Source organism: Anas acuta, chromosome Z (genome assembly GCF_963932015.1).
Source record: "Anas acuta chromosome Z, bAnaAcu1.1, whole genome shotgun sequence".
NCBI classification, from domain to species: Eukaryota; Metazoa; Chordata; class Aves; order Anseriformes; family Anatidae; genus Anas; species Anas acuta.
In genome coordinates this window covers 55,332,913-55,352,043 of record NC_089017.1, presented here as the reverse complement: position 1 = coordinate 55,352,043, position 19,131 = coordinate 55,332,913, and positions in this window count along the sequence as shown.

The following is a 19,131-nucleotide window of genomic DNA, read 5'->3' as shown; positions in this document are numbered from 1 at the left end:
ACCCTTTCAGTAAAGAAGTTCTTCCTAATATCCAACCTAAACCTCCCCTGGTGAAACTTTAGCCCATTCCCCCTCTTCCTGTCACCAGGCACGTGGGAGAATAGATCAACCCCCACCTTGCTACAGCCTCCTATAAGGTACCTGTACAGTGTGATAAGGTTGCCCCTGATTTGAGAAACGCAACAGTGAAACTTGATAGAATCTCTATTTATTTGGACCAAACCCCAGCCAAGCACAATAGCTCTTGCCTGACAGATCAAGACACCTGGAAATAAACTCTGCTTACAAAATTGTTAGCATAAAATTCTTGGTAAACATCTGAGAATACCCTTCAGGCACAAGGCCAGCTGTATAACCTGGCATGAAGAAAGAACTATGTTGTGAGTATTAGATCTCTGGAGAAGGTAGGAAATTGCTTTCTGAAAAAGTTAATAAAATATGTTAATAGATTGCTCCACACTATTGGAGAATTTCCATCAGTCAACATCAAAGTCAACTGTAATGTAGAGAGAGAGCAGGATTCCTCTTCTGTGTTTACATGTGATTGTGCACAGTGAATATGTACAAAATATGCTGGAATCAGCTGTAAAGCAAGTCAGGTGTATAGTGCCCATTGTCATGAACCTACATTAACATTGGACTTTCTAGTTACCTAAACAGAACAGTGTCATACAAAGTCATAGAATGGCTATCACTACAGCTAATGCATCTCTTCTTGGTTGGCATCTCTTCACCAATCAGAAATAAGAACATGCACAGTGCTGAACTGGTTATGTACTGTTACCTTGGAAATCAGAATAAAATACCACATGGGGACAATATAAAATGACAGTGCCTGTTCAGGACACGAGGCAATCTCCCTGCCACATCTTTAAAGAAAACAGACCAACAGGGTGGTGCTGGATCTGCGGTGGTGACTATCTGTCTCTTGCTATCTATAAGACACCTTTAATTACATTTCAATAACTTTTCTATCACTCCTCTTTTAACTCTCACAAAAGTAATAAACAGGTGGACAACATTTGACTTCACTTGTGTCTTAATCTTGCTGTGGGTGACTCATGAACAGTCCTCTGAGAAACTGGAACAGGACAAGACAGAAACTTCATCTCAAAAATAGCCATTTCTATTTGCATAATGTTTATCTATAGTAGAGATAATACAATCTAGTGGTGATGTCATGGATCTAGAAAGCAAAACTCTGCCTTAAATACTAAAGGTGGTTTGTTTGTTACCTTCAGCCAGTTACTTCTTGTGCCACCTCCCTTAAAGAGATTTTTAAATATCTATGATCATTTTCAAAACAGTAAGTATTACAATTTTACCTGTGGCAATGATGGGCTTACATTTATCATTCAGCCTTGTACAAAATAGTAAATGAAAGAGAAAATTCTGAAAAACTAATTTCAGATTCCAATACTGCAAGCAGAAAAGAATAAACTGATATACAAACAGTAAACACCACAGCAGAGTGAGCCAGAAAGGCAGACTAGTGCTTTGGACTCAGCAAAATTAATGTCTTAAGCAACCAAAGCTAAGACTTCTTCGAGCAGCAAAAACCTTGCTGGAAAAACTGAATGAAACTTTCCAAGGTTAAAAGAAGAGACAAGGGAGAGACTTATCCCCAGAAGTACTACTGGGTTTTACCCTAACAAATGGTTCAATTGCATACAACAATTATTATAGTGGAGGAGATAAGGATATTAAGGGCAATTTATAACACTGAAATAAATTATGTTGGAATTAAATTGTAGCACACAAGAGTCCAGTTTTTACAGCATATCTCTTTTTGGTGGATTGTGAACATGTTCCTGAAATACATTCTTAAGGTTTGAAATAATTACATTTCACATGATGTTGCTCTTATACATTTATCTATTAAATATCTGTGTGTGTAAACTAACAGGTTAACATATAAGTAAAACAATAGTATATGAAATAAACGCTCTGCATTTTGAGTATTTACTACATGCATAAGAACACAAAGTTATGTTTTTACTCATATATAATCAAAATCTCAGTGATTCCCCAGCCAGGAACACAATTTCTTTCAACCCATGCATAATATAATGTTGCTTATATCATCGTCATTTTTAGGAAGACTACTTGCAATTACATTATATTTTCATATTCAAAGACTGTATTAGTTTAGAAAACACAAGATGTCAGAGAACAAAAAATGAACAAAAAATGAAGAACCTGTTTGAATATCTAAGATTGCATTATCCAGCCAAAATTTATATGGCAGAATTGTTGTTATAGGATTTTAACAGATAATTATGAAATTGAACTGAAACATTGCATTACTGAGACACTGACTAAAGACTAAGATATATTTAAGTATCGTCTAACCAACCAACTTTTTTATGTATTATACTAGAAAATGTAGCTTCTGCTACATTAAAATTCAATGCCCTTGTTATTACACTGTTCCTTTAATTTACGGACTGCATGTTATGAAGAAGTCAAGAGACAAGAATCCAGTTTTATATTGGCCAATATGTTACTTCAATAAGATTTCTTTATCACCTCAAGCAAGAAAGTTGGTAGGGTCAGAGGATAATATTCATGAGTACAGCATGAGCACAATCAGTATTCCCAGAAGTGGAGAAAGATAAGAGAGGACTTCAAAAGTCATGTCTAAATACATATATATAATTAACAAAAATGGTAAGATTTACTATATGACATTTCTTCTGTATTATCACAACTATTCATCTAAATAACAATAAAAGGTGGATAGAGAATAGAGGGTAGACATTAACTATTTACAGTCATTTATAACATTATTTAAAAGAAGAAAATTTAATGACTGAAGCAGTGGCACTTCAGATTAATACTGAGAAGTGTGAAAGCAAAACTTGAATTATACGGTTTCCCATTCCTACAGTTAGAAAATTAGTATTACAGCAAATTAAGCTATGAAATGAAGCTAAAACCAGAAAGCCCAAATCATGTGAAAGATACCACACCTTAGACTGTGGTGCTGAAGTCAATGAAATAAAAACACAACATACAGAGTTGTAGTCATGTGTTGCCATAAGCAGAAGCTCCACTGTAAGCAATAAAGGTTTATTATAACATACCTTTTTCCCATTTTCACACCCAACTGTGAATCTTCTCAGCCTAGCTGTAACAACTTCAAAGAAAAACTTGTCTCTTTTGAAGTGAGTAGTGTGAAGTCTCAATGGAATTTTTTCATGCCACTTTTTTTCCCCCTTTTCAGTTTCCAGTCCTTACAAACACTTAAAAAAAAAAAATAAATAAAAAGAAAACCTATTGGCTCACAGGAATATCCACCAAGATTTTGATGATTATGCAACCTTGGAAGACTTGGTCGTTGTCAATTTATCTCCTCATCTCCTCATCAGGAGCTTCAGTTCTTCCTAATATTCAGCATTCCCGTCCCTTTTTTTTTTTTTTTTTTTTTTTTTCCCTGGAAATATTAGCTGGCTTCCTTCTGTGTCCTACTATTAGACCGCTGAATTTTTAACCTTTTCTTTGTCTACAGATACTCAATTTCTTTAGGTTCTTATGGTATTAAAAAAAATAAATAAATAGTACAAAAACAACAAACACCACCACCAGCACCACCACCAACAGAAAAACAGCATGGAAGTCTTTCTACCCGGTTTCCTTGTTACTCAAAAGAGAAGAAAAAAAAAGTCTCAAACCAATATATATAAAAAACAATATATATATAAAAAACACAAAACCAGGATGGTTTGAAACAAATAGTCAAAAGATTTTTTTTAAATGCCTTTTATTTTGTTCAATATGTTTAATATTGTTCCGCCGTGAAGAGAGAGAGAGACATTTGGTTATTTGTTTTTTCCCCTGAATCCAAGCCTGGGGCTTCATTCTCACCCCCAGACTCAGCATGCTAGTAACAGAACGTGAAGTGCAAGAAAATTTGATCAGAAGAGTGCTGCCTTTGCACACCTTGTTCAAGTGCTGCCCTGGTCAAGTGTCCAGCAGTAACAAAGCAGCAAAGTTTTTGAGAACATGAAGTACTGTAAAAGAAAACAGACACCGTTTACAGCAGCCATGAATGACAGTCCAAGAACTAGTGATCCAGTTCATAGCAGCTATCAGGATATTACACTATGTGTTAATGTCTTATAATACTTCTGGAAGACAGTGTACAACACTTTTTGTGATTAATTTTTACACGGAATACATGCTACCCATTCAAATGACTGCTATGAGCTCCATGTGCTCTCTGAAGTTTTTCCTTCACATTCTAGTAAGTTTGAAAATCTTTTGCTTGATCAGATTCTCACATTTTAGCTTTGCCATTTTTTTTATTATTATTATTTTTTTTAGTTGTAGTAAAGCCTTTCAAAATGACAGTATACAAATTCTTTCTCTCCCTAAGCTCTGTCTTGCTATCTGTACTGAGTATTCTGTGTAGTTAGTTTTTTGCAGTTTGCCTTTTTATGAGGCAAAAGTCAGACAAATAACTAGTAGGTGATTCCTCATGATTGTGTTTAACAAATTTTATCCCTTGACACAGGAGTAAAACAGGAAGAAAACTACCTCACAATAGTTCAGGCCTTTTTTCAAGTGTCATAAAACGAAGAAAGGATTGTCCTATCATCAGTGACACAAGCACTGCTTTTTCTCAGAGAAGCACTTTTGCTCTGTAATTCCATTTCTCAGTACTCAGATAAGGTAACAACTCAAAACTACTACTTAATATCTTTGCTAGAGTCAAAGAGAATATTTTTTTTTTTGTCTTATCAGAGCAATCTGCTTTCTTTCTTCAATGAAGGTAAGCGATTTCCTTACAAGGTTATTTATAGATAATATTGTGTTACACCAGAAAGTAACTGCACTAGATAAAACACCCGAATAACCCAGCCAATTAAGTCATACTAAGTGGCATGACTTGTATTTCTGTTAGTTTCTGTTAGTACAAACCACATTTATAGTCCAGAAATGGCAACCTACCTAGCCAGAGGATGTGGAAACTTAAAACTATAAATGCATTACAGTGAGTGACATATTCTGCTTACCAGTGAAATGGGGGGATGCACACTTTCAGCATATTTCCTGAGCGATTACAGGTTTTAAAAATTGCCTGAAGTATGTGTTGTCCAGGTCAATGTGGCTGACAATACATTTTTCTAGAATCAGATCCTCCAGAAAGGAAGACATTATCTGAATCACTAAAGTAAAATGTGCGTATTGTCACTCTAGTTTGGGATGAATTTGAATACTGGGTTGCAGTTTTTGTCTCAATAACAGAGAGTAGAGTTTTAGTTCTTCCTTCAGAAAAGGTCTTGTCACTAAATTTTTCGCACCTTCCATAGATCCCACCACATTGCTAGAAGAAAAGAAACAGCTGTAATAGAGTAAGATGATGGAGTTTTCTTTCTGCATCTGCTTTCAATTCCTCCTGCCTAGATTTTCTTATTTAAATAACAATACACCAGACATAGCTAAGGTTTCCCTTTCAGAATATATGTACTTAGTTTCCTCCCACAGAAAACTATGTTGTGAATGGTGTCTTTCTCTTTAAATAGTCACCATGATTCTTTAATTTCCAGGTTAAGAGATGAAATCCCTCTGAAGAATGCCAGGGCCATGGAATTTAATCACAGAAACCTTGCTTTTCATAATAATTTAGGAAAAAATAATATTAAATGAAATGCAAATACAAATAGTTCTCAGTGGCTAAATGACTTAGCCTACAGAAAACTGAATAGTTATACACCATAAAAAGATTTAATTTTCCTAACAATTTATTAAGTAAAGCATTTTCTTTTAAACCTACTGAATAAGTTCTATTTTTCTCAAAGAGTATCTTATTTTGATACTTTCGTCTTTATTGTCAAAATTGTGTGAGGACATCGAGGTGCTTGAGCGGGTCCAAAGAAGGGCGACGAAGATGGTGAGGGGCCTGGAGAGCAAGTCCTACGAGGAGCGGCTGAAGGAGCTGGGCTTGTTCAGCCTAGAGAAGAGGAGGCTCAGGGGTGACCTTATTGTTCTGTATAAGTACATTAAAGGAGGCTGTAGCGAGGTGGGGGTTGGCCTGTTCTCCCATGTGCCTGGTGACAGGACGAGGGGGAATGGGCTAAAGTTACGCCAGGGGAGTTTTAGGTTAGATGTTAGGAAGAATTTCTTTACTGAAAGGGTTGTGAGGCATTGGAATGGGCTGCCCAGGGAGGTGGTGGAGTCACCATCCCTGGAAGTCTTCAAAAGACGTTTAGATGTAGAGCTTAGGGATATGGTTTAGTGGGGACTGTTAGTTTTAGGTCAGAGGTTGGACTCGATGATCTTGAGGTCTCTTCCAACCTAGAAAATTCTGTGATTCTGTGACTCATCAATTGACATCAGAAATTGTATTTCCATATCCAAGGGTATTCTTCTACTGCCACATCTTTATTTGCCTTGGGCAAATAAACAAATGACTTGCACAAGCAAAATAGCTTTCTCATACACTTATGACTGTGTTTCAGGGTTGTAAGTAACCCTGTGGGAAGCTTCTTGAATTTCAGATCAGTGTCTGTCTTAGCTTTGAATCTCAATTGCAGAAGGAGACATCAATCCAGTCTAGCAGTAGCAGAAGTAGTTGCACAGAGAAACAGAACTTTCTAGGTCTCATCCACCTGTGGTTCAACCACTGAGAAATATTTGTGAGGAATACATCTATGAAGATTTGGATAATTGACACTACAGTTGAAATTTGTCTTCGTGCTCCTTACTTATTTGCAAAAGAAACAGTGCCCTGCAGAAAAACACCACTATAACAGTTTGGTGGGCAAACTGGAGCCTGAAAAGCTAGGAGAAAAGCAAGGAATGGCCAGATAAAGTTTTAATGATGAGGTCTATTTGGTTAGTGAAAAATAGCAGATAGAAAAGAACATTAATTACATATTAGCCATGCTGTTGCTCTCTTGCTTTTGAGAAATGATGGTATTCTGCTGACAGGGCAGCAGCAAAGTCCTCTGCAGAACTTTTAGTGTATTCTTCATCACTGCCGTGAAAGTCCTGTGAAGTTTCACACTGGTCAAAACATCATCAGCATTAGTTCCTCCTCTCACATACATACACATCTGCTTACAACCTATCATGACAAATGAGTCTAGATGTTTCAATTACACCCAGCATCACTATATCTCAAAATATCTTCCTTCCTTCGTTCCTTCCTTCGTTCCTTCCTTCCTTCCTTCCTTCCTTCCTTCCTTCCTTCCTTCCTTCCTTCCTTCCTTCCTTCCTTCCTTCCTTCCTTCCTTCCTTCCTTCCTTCCTTCCTTCCTTCCTTCCTTCCTTCCTTCCTTCCTTCCTTCCCTCCTTCCTTCCTTCCCTCCTTCCCTCCTTCCTTCCTTCCTTCCTTCCTTCCTTCCTTCCTTCCTTCCTTCCTTCCTTCCTTCCTTCCTTCCTTCCTTCCTTCCTTCCTTCCTTCCTTCCTTCCTTCCTTCCTTCCTTCCTTCCTTCCTTCCTTCCTTCCTTCCTTCCTTCCTTCCTTCTCTCATTCTCTTTCTCTTTCTCTTTCTCTTTCTCTTTCTCTTTCTCTTTCTCTTTCTCTTTCTCTTTCTCTTTCTCTTTCTCTTTCTCTTTCTCTTTCTCTTTCTCTTTCTCTTTCTCTCTCTGTCTTTATTCTTCCTTTCTTCCTCCTTCTTCTTTTCTTCCTTTTTTTTTTTTTTTTTTTTTTTTTTATCCAGAAGAGGATATTTGGAAGGTAGTAACAATACCTGCTATTCTAACAGAATAGTCACAAATACAGTGCACATCTTTATATCTTTATGGGTGTAAAAAGGTAAGATATAAAAATGAAGTCCACCAAAATATTTTTAAACTTTATTTTGTTTTTACAGTCCAGATGCTGTGTGAATTTTATAACAAGGAAAAATATCCTGCTCTACTCCTATGTTCCTAGCAACTTTGATCAGCCAAGAAATTTGACACACAGACAAAAAAAAGGAACAAAATATATTTGATCTCTGATCAGTTCAGACTGTTGAAAAGCTCATAATACTTTTTTTTTTTTTTTTCCTAATATGGAAGATATTCCATATGTGTATGGAAAACATTCCCTTAGTGTTATGTTGCACAGTAAAGGTAACAATAGTGGTAAGATGTTTGTAGCTGGCTTTTTTGGTGCTTGTTTTTATAGTTTTGATCACAGAAATAAAAAATGAAAATCAAATTCAGACTTTGGACAGAAACAGTTTAAAACAACAATTAAACATAGTGACACTTGGTGCTAACTTACTGAATATAAGTTTACATTAGTATTCATGCTTATGAAAAACCTAGAAAAGATATAATTAGCCTTCCAAATGATGCAGTGATTTTTATATGTAATGACAAACTTGAATGGGTATTTCTTTTAACACTCTCAATTGTATTAATAATGTAACTTTTAATGTATTCTTGGTTAGTTACAACACTATCTTATTTATAAAAATATATGTTATTTGAAATTTTGGTATCCAAAATCTTAATGATCATCCACCTGTACTTACTACTATGAATATATTTCCAGTTATTTAAACATATTTTGTTGTACATTTATGTACAGTCCCTATGAAATAAGAGAACTAATGTTATATTGTATTTAAACTATTCTTAAAGCATCAAAACATGTTTCTTAAAACCCACGCCATTAAAACCCAGGCTTATTTCTCAGTAAAGCTCTCATTCTCTTTTTACAGAAATGAAACCCATTTTATATTTGTCTGCTTAGCTTAAAAATGGAATACCTACTAAATTAATCCAAATAGAAAACAGATAAATTAGACTCTAATATACCTGTCACTTTTATGTAATCAAAATCAAGTTAAACAAACATAGCTGCATCTTCTGATATTCTTATGCAACCTGCTATCTTCACTTTTTCAATATTTTGGATGTTCTAGATTCCTAACAACAGGACTGCAAATACTGCAAGATTTGTCATATTTTACTACTTCAGACTTCAACAAATGAGCTTGTCACTTGCCTCACGCATTCATTCTCTGAAAGTTTTTTTTTGTTTGGTTGGTTTTTGTTTGTTTGTTTTGAGATTAGTAATTGTAGTGACTTTTCATTTATATCAATTATAAATGTTAAAGGCATATACTTAGAGTTCATTAGAGGCAAAGGTATAGAAGCCTGAGAAATGTACTGTGCAAAACATGGAAAAGACTTTTCAGTTCTAAGGCAGGCCTGCTTAGGCTAACTTGGGGATCCTTCAATGAGTGTTATTGCTCAAGGCACACATTAAGAAATCTGTATTTCATAAAGCCATTGGGCATAAGGTAGTAATTTAGAGTTATCTTCTCATTAAACTGAAATTTAAAACCTGCCAAAAGGGGGTTCTCAAAACTGAAATAGATGTAGCATGTTTTACTTTTTTATCCTTTCCAGAACTGGGGAAAGGCTCACCCACTTCTAAAATGGTCAGAAACAAATTCCACTTATCAATGAGTTTGAGCAGAATCATGAGCAAACTGAGCAAAATTATTATTATTATTAATTATTATTATTATTATTATTATTATTATTATTATATCATTAAACATTAGATCAGAAATATGTGGATGTCAATAATTATTACAGAAAAAAAAAGACTTTTTAATTAACAAAAAGCTTGATGTTCTTCTTTCTATAGTCATCATACAGTGACTATAGCTGTTCTGAAACTTTGCCAAGAGTTAACTCTATTATAATATAAAATGTCAATGAAGTAAATTTAAATGTTAAAAAAAAAAAAAAAAAGATCAAGAGCAATACCTGACTAAATCTTTCATCTTGAGGACCATGCTATACCACAAACTACCACATCAGATATCCTCAGGTGGAAGTGAGCTGCCCATGGGAATATCATGTAATTTTTTTTTTTTTCTCTCTATTTTATTTTTTGCTGAAGCCTCCAAAAATGAAAGCATCACAAGGCAAGAGCATGAGTTGTCATCAGACATCTTTCATTAACAAATGAAACATACAATGAATTTAATGGTATTCATTTGACTAGATGTTCCATGGAAAATTCCTGTCACAACCTATCTAGTCATTAGCTGCAGACTCATGCATCATCACACTCAGATATGCTTGCACACATTTTAAATATCTACATGCAATAAATCCACAAGCAGTGAACAACAACAACAAAATGGACTTCTGGCCAAGGATCTGGATGGGAATTACACTGAAATCACTTCAATTCCTTTCTTTGCTGTAGATGCAGGTATGTCAAAATTCAGTATACACAGGTCTCTCTTGGTTGTTCCCCTCCAGTGTTTCCTGGCAGCAATATGCATGCTCTCTATTCTTCCCAAGCAAGGCAGCAAGGCAACCTCTCTCTCTGCAAGGATCCAACAGAGTAAAGAGAGCAAAACAGAGACCAGAGATCCACCAGCCAGCTGTGTCTAGTACATAGGGACCCAGGAAAGAAGGGACGGTGTGTGCACTGTGCTGCATTCAGGCACGTACATTTTCCACTTGGGCAAGTGCTCAGAGAAGACCTGATGGATGTGCTTATACTATCAGTTGTGCTCTGCATATGAGCTCACACACTTTCCATGAGACACTTCACGCATGTATATCTACTGTACCACTAATGGTACCAAAATTTCATTCCCATTACAGAATTTAGCTTGTGGCATGAAGTGGAAGATACTGAACAGATTTTCTGACAGCTCCAGCTTTAAAACATGATGCTTATAAGACTTCTTTGCAACTCTCATTTATCAGTATTCTCTACCTATATTTACAGCTATGTGTGCTTGTGTGTGAAAGGTAATGAAATCTGGAATCCTTACAATGCCCAATCTATATTATAATAAAAATAATGAACTCCACAATAATACAAGCAAATCAGAACAGATATACTTAAAAGTCATAATATAACTTTACTTTTCAAAATAATCATTCACACTTAGTATTGTAATAAGATAGCAATAGTACAAAAGAAGCATGACAGATCAATGATAATAACATATTATTCGTTACCTTTATTACCATATATAAGAATAACAAAACATATAACATAAAGAAAAAATAAAATAAAATACAAATCTACACAATTCAAAGTAGTTGCTAATGGCATCTCTAATTTTATCCACTTATATAAATACATTAACATAATAACATGTCATGTGATACAAGGCAGGACGATATTGTGGCTTTGTGCTAACAAAGGCCAGCACAATTATTCTGATTCATGCCGGCTTAAAGTTGACATTTGCAAGACAAATGCTATTGTTCTCTCCATCACACTGCTTCAACACCATACCCTCTCCTGTCTCCACCATTTTGTGATGCATACCTAGCAACCTATATGACCAAGGAAAATTAAATGTGCTGTTCAGATACCTGCTTGAGGAACATTGCCAATCAGTAGAGAACTATGTCAGAAAACATCATGTAAAAAATCAGTAACATATTTTGAGTGCAAGACAGACTTTTTACCATGCCCTAGCACGCTGAGGAATAAATTGCACAGGCAGCTCAGAGTCAGCATGTGAAATTTTTTTAGCCTCCCCACATTTCCTCAGGACAGCACTGTAAGACAAGTAATCCCTTTGACTTGAAACATCAGTAATGGAGCAGAAAGGGTATGCACTTGACCTTTATTTATAACACTAGACTGCAGACTATATGCAGAAGCTTTTCCCACCACATCTCAACACAACCTGTTATCACGTCCATGTTCTTTAAAGAGGAATATGAGCTTGTGTATTTCAGCATCTGAGAGAGAATTTTTAATCAGATGAGAAAAAGTACTGAGAAATTCAGACAGTACTTGGTGGTTGAAACATTTAACTTGGCACATTAAAACTCTGATCAAATTAAAGATAAACTGCCAAATAAATAGTGGTAGCAAAAGTTAACCCACAGGTAATTTCACTCATTGTACTTCTTCATATATGTATATATATATAATAATTAAATAAAATGTTCTATATTTGGATACTACTAGGTTTTTGTATCTTCTTTCAGTTTATACAAAAGGAAGTATCAACAACCCAGTTGAGGAAAGGCTACCTCAGTGGTTATTTGTCAAATGAGAACTCTGTTAGAACCTTAATCTATTGTTCACATCATGTGGAGTTTTCCATTTATGGCTAATTACGAGCAAATCAAGTTATAGTACCAGTATTTACTGTTTCAGAAACAAAGATATACTGAAGTTGGACTTAAAAGCCCTGTCAATATGGCTTTTTTCAACGTGGCTGTGATGTTGTCCAGTAGTCTATAGTTGTCCAGTTGACTATAGTTGTCCAGTTGTCAATCTAATACTGTCCAGGTGATTGTTATTTATAGAACTGCTTTGTGTTACACAAACAACACAGGATGGTATTCAATTACTATTCTGATGAACAGTACTATTAAGGTTATAATATGCACAAGAATTCCACCACTACAAGGTTTGCTGCATCAGCGTTAAATATTGTACCAAGCCAATACTAATACAATTTTCATAAAGACCCAGGAACTGAGAAGCTGACTGGTGTTGAACAACCCCTTCCAACCTAAACAATAACTGAAACACTGGGTGATAGAATTAAATTAAATGTTATTCAAATAGAGTGAAACTAAATGTTATTCAAATAAAAGTGATTACATATATTAAACATGAAATTGAATTGCTAAATATTGGAATAAAAATACCATCAAGAAAGTATGAAACAAAAGGTTCATTAGCTCCATGAACCTTGAAAAATCTTCCAACAACACTAGTGAAATCCTAACACACTACGAACATAAAGGGGAAATTTTTCAAAAGTTCATATTTCATATCTTCAGATGCAAGTAATTTTTTTAAGAATTCCTCTTCTAAAGTGTTCAGTGAATTGTTGCCAAGGTTTTAAAAATGATGAACTCCTTTGATAGCAGAAAAATTATGATTTTGAGGTTAAACTCTGTAAATTAAAGAGGAGAGCAAGACTACCTTAGATGTTACTTGCTATTTCACCTCTATGTTCTATACATTTCAGTCCAACTCTACCAACATTTTCAGAAGTCTTAGGGATTACAAATACACTATTTGATGTTTTTTTTAAAGTTTCTGTCATCTGTAACACTCTGGGAAACCCTGAAATGCTCCAGAAACACCATGCTAAGCATTTGTTTAGGAGGAGCCTTTCTTCTTAAGAACTGAGACACGACTTTCTATTCAAGGAAGTGCATAGTGCTGTGAATGAGTCTCTGCAAAATCAGAAGTCATGGTCTGAAGCAGCATGTTTTAAGTGCTGCTGTCTTCCTTCACACTGTGTGATTTTCTCTGTCATAGTTGTATGCGTCTTTCAAGAGAGCCTGCAGAGCCTACAGTAACTGAAGTAGCCATAAATACAACTAACATTCATTGCTTAATGGCACTGAAAAGCACACAGTTTTGGTATTGGCAACTGTGCCTCATTCTGCTGAATAATGAAAATATACCTGAATCTATTAAAAGCAAGAAACTTACCATAGCAGGGAACCAAGTAATACAAAGTAAATAATATTTTTCTTTGAAATAGAAAAGACTCTGTAGTTTCTCTTCCTTTCACATGGTCTATATTTGACATCTTTTTTACCTTTTTTCTCTCTACCTAAGCAAAAAAGTAACTGTTCTGATACACAAGCAAAGGGAACAAACAAGATCCCTGAGACATGTGATAAAGCCTTGTAAATGATCTCTTATCCTGCAAAACATCTTTTGTAGCTTATAGAGAGACCTCAGAACTTGAGCAAGAAGAGACGTTTTATTATGGCAGGGGATAAACACATCCTCAGTGCTTACTGACATAGAAAAACAAGCACTGGCTCCTTAAAACAATTTAACCAATGTCTCCAATTTTCATTTCTGCCTACCAGGAAATTAAAGAAATTGCTGGCATAACCTTAAACTATTATTTGCAAAGAGATTTAAACTCAGTTTTCAAGATGATAAGCAATTGAGAAGTGAAAACCAATCCCTGGCATGCTATGCATCCCATCTTTGTTCTCCAATAGAGAAAGATGCTCTTTGTAATGAGTTTTTTCCCTCCTACCAGCCCTCAGTGGTATCCAGGGAAAACAGTAAATTAAAGGTTGTTCCTGTGAATTACTGAGCACTTCCAACCTGACTGAGGGAAAAAAAAAAAAAAAAAAAAAAAGATTTATGCTACAAAATCATACCTCTCTGCAGCTTGTATTTATTGTATACATTGTCTGGCACAATAAGATATGTCTCTCAAGCTTCCCCTCTCTGTTAGATAGCTTATAAAGGTCACAAAAGCTAAAGCCAAACATAATGGCATGGAGAAACACTTCTATTGCTGAGTGACTACTGGCTGACTATAATAGCATCAATTTAATAATACAAAATAAAATTACTCAGACCACAAAACCAACATACTAAGTTCCAACATGGAGCAAAGAAATAAACTTCAAATTAGATTCTTTTTACTGTATAAGATAAACTAGTTTCATTCGGTATTGAGGTAAAGAAGTGAACCTTTGTCTGACTCCTGCTGTTTAAAGTAAGAAGGAAAATATCTGGCTCCAGTAATTCCAGTAACAAAATCTGCTATATCAAACCAATTGTTTAATTCTGATGTAGATTGTGTCATCCTGCTGTATCACGTGTCATAAGCACAAGCATTAAACTATGACATTATTCAGGCCTTAATTTATAGCAATTATACATTCCCTTGAACTACATTTTGATAGTTTTGTCTTACCTGTCTGAAGGACAATTCATGTTTTTTTTTTCCCCTCACTCCTTTGTTCCCTCCTTCTTTTCTTTTTCTTACTCCCTCCTTTCCTCCCTCCCCCTTTCCCTTCCTCCTTTCCTTTCTTCTTCTTTCCCTTTCTCCCCCCTTCACTTCCTTCCTTTCTTGAATTTAATAATTACTATAAACTTAGAAAAATATCTCTGAAGTTTAAAAAGACCTTGCAAGTTGATGGGCATCAGAACAGGGCCTTCGGACAGACTCCCTACAGCTGTGAATCCTATTTTCCTGTTATAACTCGTTATATTGGAATGACAATATGAACTTTCTGCAGTTGTGAATGATGACACAAGATTTAAGGGCATCAAGAATTATAACTCTGTTTTATATCACAGAATCTGTTCAGAGAACCTAAAATCTTCAAACTGAAATATACTATGGCTATGCAAAAATGATGTGATGAAGTTGTTGGAGACGTTTCAACTAATTTTGGACATCAAACAAAAGAGGAATCTTAAAAAAGTATTTCAATAAGACTGATCAGGTTGGCCAGAGTCTTAGTAATAGGGCAGTAATGCTTTTGTCATCTCAGCTGCTGTGTTAGGATAGAAGTAGATCATATTTCTAGACAAACTATCTCATTCAGAAGCAGCACTGGAGTTGCAATCTAACCTTTAGCTAATAAAATAAGTTCTTAAAATGAATTAAATCTACTTTCCTTATAACATTTCAGAAGTTTGAAGTTCAACTCTGTTGGGTGTGGAGGAGGGGGAAAACTACCAAAAATTTTCTATTTCTTCTCCTAGCAACAATTTTCATCAACAGCAGAATTGGGGTGGTTGTGGGTGTTAATCTCACAAGGATATTTAAATAGCACAAAAAGGGCTTTTTCTTTTGCTGCTTGTTAGTGCCCACAGCCTACATGCACACCTGATTTAAAGGTACCGTAAAGGTTGAATAGTTACTTGCTTCACAAATAAGATATTAAACTACAGTTCTGGAGTGAAAATAACGTAGCACTAACTTCTCAGGAGAAAAAAAAAAAAAAAAAAAAAAATCCCTCAGAATAAATCTTTAAATCCTACAGTAAAAGTTTAAAAAGGAGACAGAGATAGATTTTATGTTCTAAAAAACTATGTACCATGTTAAATACTTGGATTACAAATTGTACTACCAAGCCAACTCAAATTATGGAACCCACTCTGCTTTTGCTGAGTGTGCTTAACTTGTTTTTTACTCAAGTTCCCAAAGAGATAACAATGTCATATTTTGCTGAGGATGTCACAAGTGGGAATAGAAACAGAAAACCCTTGAGACACGAGTAATATAATATTATACAAATTTAAATTTGTTCTATAATTAATTAGTAGGGGTTTTGTTTGTCATTTTTATTTTTATTTGATTATGCCCAAGTAACAAAAGAAATGTCACTTTTTATTTTTTTTCCTTTTGTACAGTTGTCTAGCCACTTGCCTGCCTGCAGAATGTGTGCAATTGATGGGCACTCATGATAACACAGAAGCACTGGTACAGGGTAGTGAAAAGCAAAGCACTGTGAAAACAATTTCCTAAAAATGCTGTCCTCTCAGGCACAAACACACAGAATTGCAGAGGTCTAACAAGAATTACCTTGCTACTTTCAAAAAACTGTGGCACTATCAAAGGGTTTCCAGATGAAGAAGTCTCTCTCACACACACAGACACACACACACAAAAAGTCAGCAGTTATCCATGCCTTAACATGTTAAGCAGTTAAGACACTGCTTTTACCGTCAATTCTGATTTCCTTTGATTTGATTTATTCTGGGTGGGCTGTAGTTGCTTACATGGAGTCATGCCTGATAGACACTGGCAAATTTGAGGGCAATGCTAAAGCAACAAAATTTTTCCTATACCATTTACAATTATATGATAACTTCAGCTGGATAGTCCTTTGACAATATTGCACAGATACCACAGAGTATTCCTCCTGACCAGTAAAGGGTTTATCTCAGCAGGAAAAACAAACAAGCAAACGAAAATGAACAAACAAAATTATAATTAATCCAGACCAGAAAGGCCATTGGACTGTATTTCTAGACTGGCCTCCTGTGTTACACATGTATCTGCAGCATGCCTAAAAAGCTTTTTTACATTTCACTCCTCAGTAAAAAATAAATCTAAAGTGTATTACTAGGCAAGAACATAAAAAAAAAAAAAATGTAAAAGACATGTAACCATGTCACAGACTGAGATGACCTCAGGAGGAATCCCACAATCTTTTTTACATTGGGGGCAAATGGACACCTTCAAGTCCTTACCATTTTAACCTGATGGAAAACTGTTTCCCAGTCTAAAATCTGACCAGTTTGAAAACCCATGATTCACCAGGCAGCAAATTTCATATTATCCTCTAAGCTATAGCAGCAGCCTCCCCAGTTCAGTATTCTACTTCCATGTGATAATTTTCAATGTTTCATTATACTCAATTTTCCTAATAATGCAGTGTTAGAGCAGATAGATTCTTCCTGAAAAGTACATAAAAGGAGCTGCTACACAAAAGAGGTGATGGACAGAAGCATTTTCAAACTATTTGCATTGTTCCAGACTGTCTGCCTGACTGGAATGAAAGTTTTCATCTACTCATTTTCAGGTAGTTACTAGCTGTAAAATCAGATTGGCTCTCAGACAGGCAAGCCATAACTTGCAATTTCCCACATGCATCCAGAAAGGGAGGTGCATTCAGATGGGATGGTTCTGTTCTCATACCACATTTTCCTTCTATAAGGACTATGAAATATAAAGGGAAAGTATATATATATAACAGAGTTCTGTGGCTTTTTCTCTCTCCTGAAGCCAGAATATTTTATCTTTACTATCATGTATTTATATATTTTAGCATTCTGAAGGCGAAGTATAACATATATCTCCAAGTAAAACATTTTCTTAGCAATGGTTGAGGTCTCTGGACAGCATTTTATATCTGTCATTTTTATTAAAAGACTCTGACATACACAAGACAATTCTACTACCATATTTGAAAGAAATCCAATATTGGATATATTTGTTTATGAAGATATCAGTGATGGTTGTTTTGGAAATGTATGATAATACAATAATAAAACATAGCAATTCTGGAAGTGTCTTTTGGGGGAAATTCAATATGAAAACTTATGTGATGATATAAGGCACAAAGCTGAAAGTCTAGTGATTGTAATCACCTAAGAAGATTAAAAACAACAACAACAACAACAATTTCGCAGAAATGCACTACTGCTTGAAGTACTATAGCTAACAGAGAATTGAATTTTTAAGGAAAAAAAAAAAAATGACATGGGTATGAAACTGCTGACAGCCATTCAGAAAGCTCAGACATTGTACAGTTTCCTAAAATTATCTCATTACAAGAGGACAGGAAAAATGACCTAATAAAGCCTGTTTCATCTCTAAGTTCTATTATCTTCAATAAAAATATATTTATCCATCTAAGGAAAGCAATTGTTTTCACATGTAGATGCCATTCTACAACATAAACACATATTAAATGCTTCCTGGAATACATTCCACATTTACCACAAATTTTCATCTGGAAACAAAAGAATTTCCTATTTCTCCTACTTCTGTCAGGATTCTAAGCAACCTCATCAAACACAAATTTATTCTCTGATTCAGAAAAAAAATATTTTTTGTTGTTGTTGTTTCATTTTGTTTTGTTTTTGCTTTGTTTTTGCTTTTGCTTTCAGAATTTCTCAGACTGAGACAGGTTTTCAAAACCTTTCCACAGGGCAGATTTCCCCTAGATCTTATCATGAGGTTTCCATTCTCTTTCAAGCTTTAAGCAAAGAATATTGCTCTATATATCTTCTCAAGCAACATTAATCACAAAAACAAGACACTAGCATATCTTGGATGAGTACAGATTAGCCTAGTATTGCCTAATGTTCTTATTTGTCTTAAAAATAACAACAAAAACATGGTTGCTTGTTTAATAAAATACATGAATTCCCCTAAGATTTACCTCTTTATGGAAGCAGTTAAAAAATGTTACACCCTTTTCTATTTAACCCCAGAAGTGTCTTCTAGTAAAACCCTGGACAAACTACCACATTTAGTATAAAGAAAGCCCATGATTCGTTACTGTAGACATAGTGACTGTGAGTAGACTGTGCATCAACTACCAAAAAAAGACATTTTCATTCATTAGATTCATTGGCAGGTGTGAGTAAAGAATGAAATGATGTAAAGTAAAGTAAAGAATGATGATGGGAGGCGGAGACAGTGCAATATATATTTTAATCTGCCACTAAATTGCTCATTTAGGGTTAATGCCTAAAGAAATCTTAGCTGAGAGTAGCAAAATCAAAAATAAGTCCTGACTGTAACACTTTTACTGTCACACTGCAGTTTTGATAAGCCATGCTTTTGTTTCCATCAGACAGCCATTCTCAGAGAGTTCAGATCTTTTCAGTAACTGAAGCCTTAAGGTACATTTCTCTAATATTGATTTCATTGTACTAATTGTG